Here is a 6861-nt window from a genome sequence, read left to right on the forward strand (position 1 = left end):
TTTTGTTTAGAAGGTGATGTTGTTGGTTACCTTATTTGTTGAAAATGGTTAAGTGCCGGTGACTTTAATAGTGAATTAGTGTTTAGAAGGTGATGTTGTTGGTGACTTTATTTGTTGAAAATGTTTAAGTTTTGGTGACTTTAATAGTGAATTAGTTTCGTTGGTGCCTTTGTTAGTTGAAAAAGCTTAAGTTTTGGTGACTTTAATAGTGAACTTGTGTTTAGAAGGTGATGTTGTTGGTGACTTTATTTGTTGAAAATTCTTTAGTTTTGGTGACTTTAATAGTGAGATAGTGTTTAGGAGGTGATGTGGTTGGTGACTTTATTAGTTGAAAATGCTTAAGTTTTGGTGACTTTAAAAGTGAACTTTTGTTTTGTAGGTTGTGTTGTTCGTTACTTTATTTGTTGAAATTGCTTAAGTGCCGGTGACTTTAATTGTGAATTAGTGTTTAAAAGGTGATGTTGTTGGTGACTTTATTTGGTGAAAATGCTTAACTTTTGTTGTCTTTAATAGTGAATTAGTTTCGTTGGTGCCTTTGTTAGTTGAAAAAGCTTAGGTTTTGGTGACTGTAATAGTGAACTAGTGTTTTGGAGGTGATGTTGTTGGTGACTTTAGTTGTTGAAAATGCTTAAGTGCTGGTGACTTTAAAATTGAACTTTTATTTGGAAGGTGATGTTGTTTGTTACTGTATTTGTTGAAAATGCTTAAGTGTCGTTGACTTTAATAATAATTCCTGTTTATAAGGTGATGTTGTTGGTGACTTTATTTGTTTTAAATAGTTAAGTGCAAAGCTCGCTGAACAGAGAGAGAGGTATGCTGAATAGATTGCGAGGCAAAAGAAGACGAAGGAGGCAACAACATCACAAATCAGGATGCTGCAGCAGCAGTTCAGCTGTTTCATTCAGACTCAAGGGGTTATTAATCCGTGTCCTAGTGATGCTGTTTGGGTAGCGAAAGGTTTACCCGCCTGGATGATTTCGGCATGGACGATGATATGGAAGACGAGGACGAATTCAAAGATGATGATGACTTTTAGTTTTGAGATTTTTGTATGTCTTCTACTTTAAATTTGGACATTTTGTTGTTTCAAACCATTGTTGTAGTTTTTTCATACAAACTTTTGTTACACATACATTTAGTATGTTTTGTAACTTTTGAAAGTATTTATATTTGGGTTTTTGTTGTTGGAAATGCTGTATTTGGATTTTCAGTTGGTGGTGCTGTTAGAAATGCTGTATTTAGATGTTCAGTGTTTATATTTTTTTCCCAGAAAATTCGACCACAAGTGGTTGGTTTTTTGATATTTAACCTCCAAAAACCAACCACTTGTGGTAGGTTTTTAATTAAATTAATTAATTAATTAAATAATATACCTACCATAAGCGGTCGGTTTTCTATTAAATTAATTTAATAAAATATCGACCACAAGTGGTCGGATTGTTTATTAAATTAATTATTTAATCTAATAAAAAACCGACCACATGTGATCGGTTTTTTTAATCAAAAAATATTTTTTTTTAATTTTAAAAATATTATAATAAATTTTTAAAAAATATAAATATTTGTTTAAAAAACCGACCACTCGTGGTCGGTTTTTGAAAAGTTACCACTATTTTTCCGACCACTTTTTTTGGTCAGTTTTTTGGTAGGAAATTGGATAAAACCGACCACCTGTGGTCGGTTTTTGTGGTCGGTTTTCTCCTTTTTTTTAGCAATGGTTCTTTCTTCAAGAGAAGTGAGACAACCTATTTATAGGAAAACTCGTATGTAATGTTTAAAAAAAATTAGCCCCCTCAGAAAAGTAGCCACATTTGTTGATAATATATATGTGATTGTCAAAAGGAAATATGTAATTGTTAAAGAGTAGCCACCTTTGTTGATCTTCTTTTATATCATTGTAGCAACCAACTTTGACGACCAAAAAAGTTGTCAACAAAATTTGAATTTAAGAAAAAAGTGGGTGGGGATATACCCAGTTATGCCAACAAATAATAAATATGACATTAATAAAAATATTAAAATGCCCTTAATCCTTCAATCCCCCACTCATTTTAATATTATCAAGAGAGTCTACTAGTTGATGGAAGACTATCATGCATAATGAAGGTGTGCTCTGCATTGAACCTCCACTTAGTAAAACAGTAATTTCTACTCCAGAGTCGTAGTGGTCTCAGACTTGAACTATGACTGCTTAGGGGAAATAAAAAGTTATTGCTTACACATAATAGTCAAGGTGTTGACATGAGCTTTATAGCCAGCACATTACGGTCTTGTGCTATCCCAGTTTTAATGAGTGTCTTTTGAGAATGAGCCTAATTCTCATAGGAAGCGGCCTAGCTCCACACTCACATAGGTGAAATCCGTCGAGAGCGCTCCTGTAATTTAGCACTCTACTTATATGAGCTATAGATATTCATTAAGAGTTTAATAAACTCAACCTCACAATCATTACAGACAAATGCACTCACATTATAGGGAGGGATAAATAAATAGTGCATTTTTCACAGCAAGTCATCAGATGATTCGTTTTTTCCATTGAACCTGGTTATAGGATCTCTAGTCCCCAGGTTGAGTTTCCTCACATATAACTAATGATTTAATAGGCTTCAATCCCATCCCCCTCGATGCATTCCAGAACTTTTCTCTTGCTAAGGCCTTAGTCAACGGATCTACAAGATTATCACAAGATTTGACATAATCAACATTAATGGTACCATTTGTCAAATATAATCTCACATTACTGTGTTTTCTCTATATAGGTCTGGATTTAACGTTATAATAACGGTTTTGAACTCTACCAATTGCAGCGGTGCTATCACAATGAATTAATAGAAGAGGAATTAGTTTTTCAAAATAAGGTATTTGAAATAACAAATCTCTTAACCAATTCGCTGCCTCACTAGCTGAAGCTACAACAATTAGTTTAGCCTCCATGGTAGAGTTAGCAATAATTGTTTACTTTTTAGACTTCCAACAAATAGAACCACTACCCAAAGTAAAAACATAACCAGTCGTGGATAAGGAATCACTTGATAAGGTATTTCAATCCGCATCACAATAGCCTTCAAGTACAGCAGGATACTTTATATAGAACAAACCACAATTTTTTGTTCTAATTAAATATCTCATTACTCTGTTTATAGCATGCCAATGTTCATTACCTGGCTTGCTAGTAAACCTGCTAAGTACTGCTACTACATATGCAATATCATGCCTAGTGCAATCAGTCACATATCTCAAACTTCTAATTATGCTGGTATATTCCTTTTGATTTATTACTTTTGTTTCACTCTCAACAAGAAACAGGTGAACACTAGAATCAAATGGAGTTACTACATGCTTGCAATTAAGGAAATTATATTTTTTCAATATTTTCTCAACATACTGTGACTGGTCAAGAAAAATTCCATCAAATGTTCTAGTAATTTTTATTCCTAGAATAAAATTTATCTCACCAAGTTCTTTCATTTCAAAATGACTTCTAAGAATATTTTTAGTCTCATCAATAATATTCATGTTAGAGCCAAAGATCAATAAATCATCAACATATAGGCAAATAATCACATGCGAATTATTTCAAGACTTATGATATATGCACTTATCACACTCATTTGTTTTAAACCCATTTTCAATCATGCAGGAATCAAACTTTTCATGCCATTGCTTTGATGTCTGTTTCAATACATATAGGGATTTATTAAGTTTACACACTTTACTTTCTTGGCCAGCCTCAACAAAACCTTCGAGTTGTTCCATGTAAATCTCTTCATTTAGGTCTCCATTTAAAAAAGCAATATTTTACATCCATTTGATGAATTTGTAAATCAAAAATTGCCGCAATAGGGACTAAAAGTCTAATGGATGTAATTCTCGTTACCAGTGAAAAAGTATCAAAAAATTCTAGGGCTTCTAGTTGTTTAAAACCTTTAGCCACAAGCCTAGCTTTATAATTATCAACAGATCCATCTAATTTTTAATTTTTTACGTAACACCCATTTACATGCAATTGTTTTACAACCCGATGGTAAATCAACTAGCTTCCAAGTTTTATTGAAAATTAGCGATTCCATTTCATCATTTACAACCTCTTTTTAAAAAATAGCATCATGTGATGACAAAGCTTCTTTTAAAGTGATAGGGTCATTTCCAACGTTAAAAACGTAATAATCGGGACCAAAATCTTTTTCTACTCTAGCTCGTCTTCTTCTTCTTAACTCAAAATCATCATTTTCTTTATTATTTAAAGTAGAAGTAGAAGAACTAGGTAGTGACAAAATATTTTCTTTAGTCCCATGACCCCCACTATTTTTAGAATTAAAAGGGAATTTATCTTCATGAAAAATAGCATCACCTGGTTCTATTATCACGCTATCTTCAAGATTAAAAAATCTATAGGCTGTACAATTAGAAGCATAACCAAGAAAAGCACAAGTACTAACTTTTTTACCCAACTTAGAGATTTTAGGATCCATTAACCTCACATAGGCTAAAAAATCCCAAACTCTTAGATATCTCAAATTTGGCTTATGACCTTTCCACAATTCAAAAGGCGTTAATTTTATATTTTTATGAGGTACACGATTCAACACATAATAAGCAGTCAAAAGAGCTTCACCCCAAAAATTTAAAGGTGCACAAAACTCAATTAACATGGCATTAGTTAACTCAACCAAAGTTCTATTTTTTCTTTCACCTACACCATTAGATGCAGGAGAATAAGGAGTAGTAGTTTCATGAATTATACCCAATGATCTTACAAAAGAATTAAACTCTAGTGACTCATATTCACGGCCTCTATCACTTCTTATTCTTTTTAATCTTCTATTAAACTAATTTTCAACTTGATGGAGGAAAATTTTAAAATTTCCAAATGCATCACTTTTATTTTCATTAAGTAAACATATGTAAACTTAGAAAAATCATCAATAAGTGATAAAATATCTATTTCCTCCACAAGTTAAAATTTCAGTAAGTTCACAAATATCACTGTGAACTAATTCTAATAAATCAATTTTTCTTTCAACATGGAAGTGAGGCCTTTTTGTGATTTGAGCTTTACTACAAGCTTCACATTTTTCAAAATTCTTTTTGGTCATTGGAATTAATCCTAAACTACTCATGATTCCCATATAACGTTCATTTATATGACACAAACGAGCATGCCAAAAATTAGTAGAAGAAAGCATATAAACAGAAGTAGATGTTTTATGCATTTCAACACTCAGCTTGAACATACCATCACATGCATACCCTTTTCCCACAAAAATATTATTTTTCACAAGTATATATTGATCAGATTCAATAATCTGTTTGAAGCCTGCTTTATTAAGAAGAAACTAGACATCAAGTTTTTCTTCATGGAAGGAGTATAAAGTACATCTTTTAAGATTAATACCTTTTCAGAAGTAAATCTCAACTCCACATCCCCATTCCAAGTGCTTGGCTTGTGTGTGAATTTTCAAGCATGATGATTTTGGGCTCCTCAAATTTTGTATATTTTTTAAACCAGTCTTTGTCGTAACAGACATGACGGTTTGCACCAGAGTTAGTCCACCATCCATCAACATTCACGACCATATATATGTCTGTTATCATCGCCATAAATGATTCTTCGGTAATGTTTGCCTGAGGTGTATGCTCATGTTTCCGAGACCTGCAAAATCGAGCAATATGCCCACTCTTGCCACAGACAAAACATGATTTTTTTTGTTGTACATGTTGATTTTTTGCTTGGTTGTTCCCACCATAATTATTTTTGGGATGTCTACCATTATTTTTCTTGAATATTTTCTTCTTAGTCTTCAAAGTAGTATTTTTGTTATTTTCAGGGGTAGCATTATATGAAGATAAATTTACCTTCGGTGTGATTTTGTTCTCTTCTGTTTGCATAAGAGCATCTTGTCCCCTAGCTGCATATCCTTCACTCCTATCTCCTCAGTGTCATACTTATTCTGCAAGACTTTTCAAATTTTCTTTGCACTAGAGTAAGTTCTATCATAATAATCATAAAAATTATCAGATAGACAATTAAGTAAAAAATAACGACATTTGTAGGAGTCACTGTTGTATTTTTCAACTTTCTCTTCAAGAGAGATAAGTTCGTCGTCAGTCATGGAAGAGTTATCTACTTTATTTGGATTCTTCCTCAGTTAACGCAGAAAAACATTGGGAAGACTTAATTAGAAAAACACTTTACCCTTCCACCTCTTGAAGTGAGTACCGTTGAACCAGAATGGCTTGTTAAGATCTCCCATCTTGACATCTGCGAAATTTTCAGTTATTGCCATTTGAATCTCCTTAAAAATTGTTGGTGAAAATCTCAATAAAATTGTAGTGATATTACAATTGATTACAACTGAAAATTACAATGAATAAAGAAAAATATATTCTTCTTCTATGGCTGAGGCCTCTCTCTTTAAGGAGATTCAAGCCCACTGCAGAAATTATTTCACCAATCCAGCAGTAATACTCTTTGACTTGTCCCTTCCAGGATACAACAGCCTACACAATATAACTCAATACTCTAGACTAGAATTGAGTTCAAAGCTCAACACAATAAATAACAACTCCCTTCAACTAATAAAACTCTCTTATTTAACTCTACAATAATTTATATTAGTGCTCTCTTATCTGTTCTTTCTTCAAGAGAAGTGAGACAACCTATTTATAGGAAAACTCGTATGTAATGTTTAAAAAAAAAAAATTAGCCTTCTCAGAAAAGTAGCCACATTTGTTGATAATATGTATGTGATTGTCAAAAGGAAATATGCAATTGTTAAAAAGTAGCCACCTTTATTGATTTTTTTTTTTCATTGTAGCAACCAACTTTGACGACCAAAAAAGTTGTCCACAAAATTTGAA

General features: G+C 32.5%; 1 long non-coding RNA gene across 1 annotated transcript; it reads right to left on the reverse strand.

The window, feature by feature from the left end:
* Nucleotides 1-2412: 2412 nt before the first annotated feature.
* On the reverse strand, nt 2413-6622 carry LOC124885548. The gene is made up of 2 exons (XR_007042659.1): nt 5396-6622; nt 2413-2669 (listed from the first exon to the last, which is right to left on the reverse strand). It is a non-coding gene; the product is annotated as an uncharacterized LOC124885548 (long non-coding RNA).
* Between the last annotated feature and the right edge of the window lie 239 nt (nt 6623-6861).

This window comes from Capsicum annuum, chromosome 7 (genome assembly GCF_002878395.1).
Source record: "Capsicum annuum cultivar UCD-10X-F1 chromosome 7, UCD10Xv1.1, whole genome shotgun sequence".
NCBI lineage: Eukaryota > Viridiplantae > Streptophyta > Magnoliopsida > Solanales > Solanaceae > Capsicum > Capsicum annuum.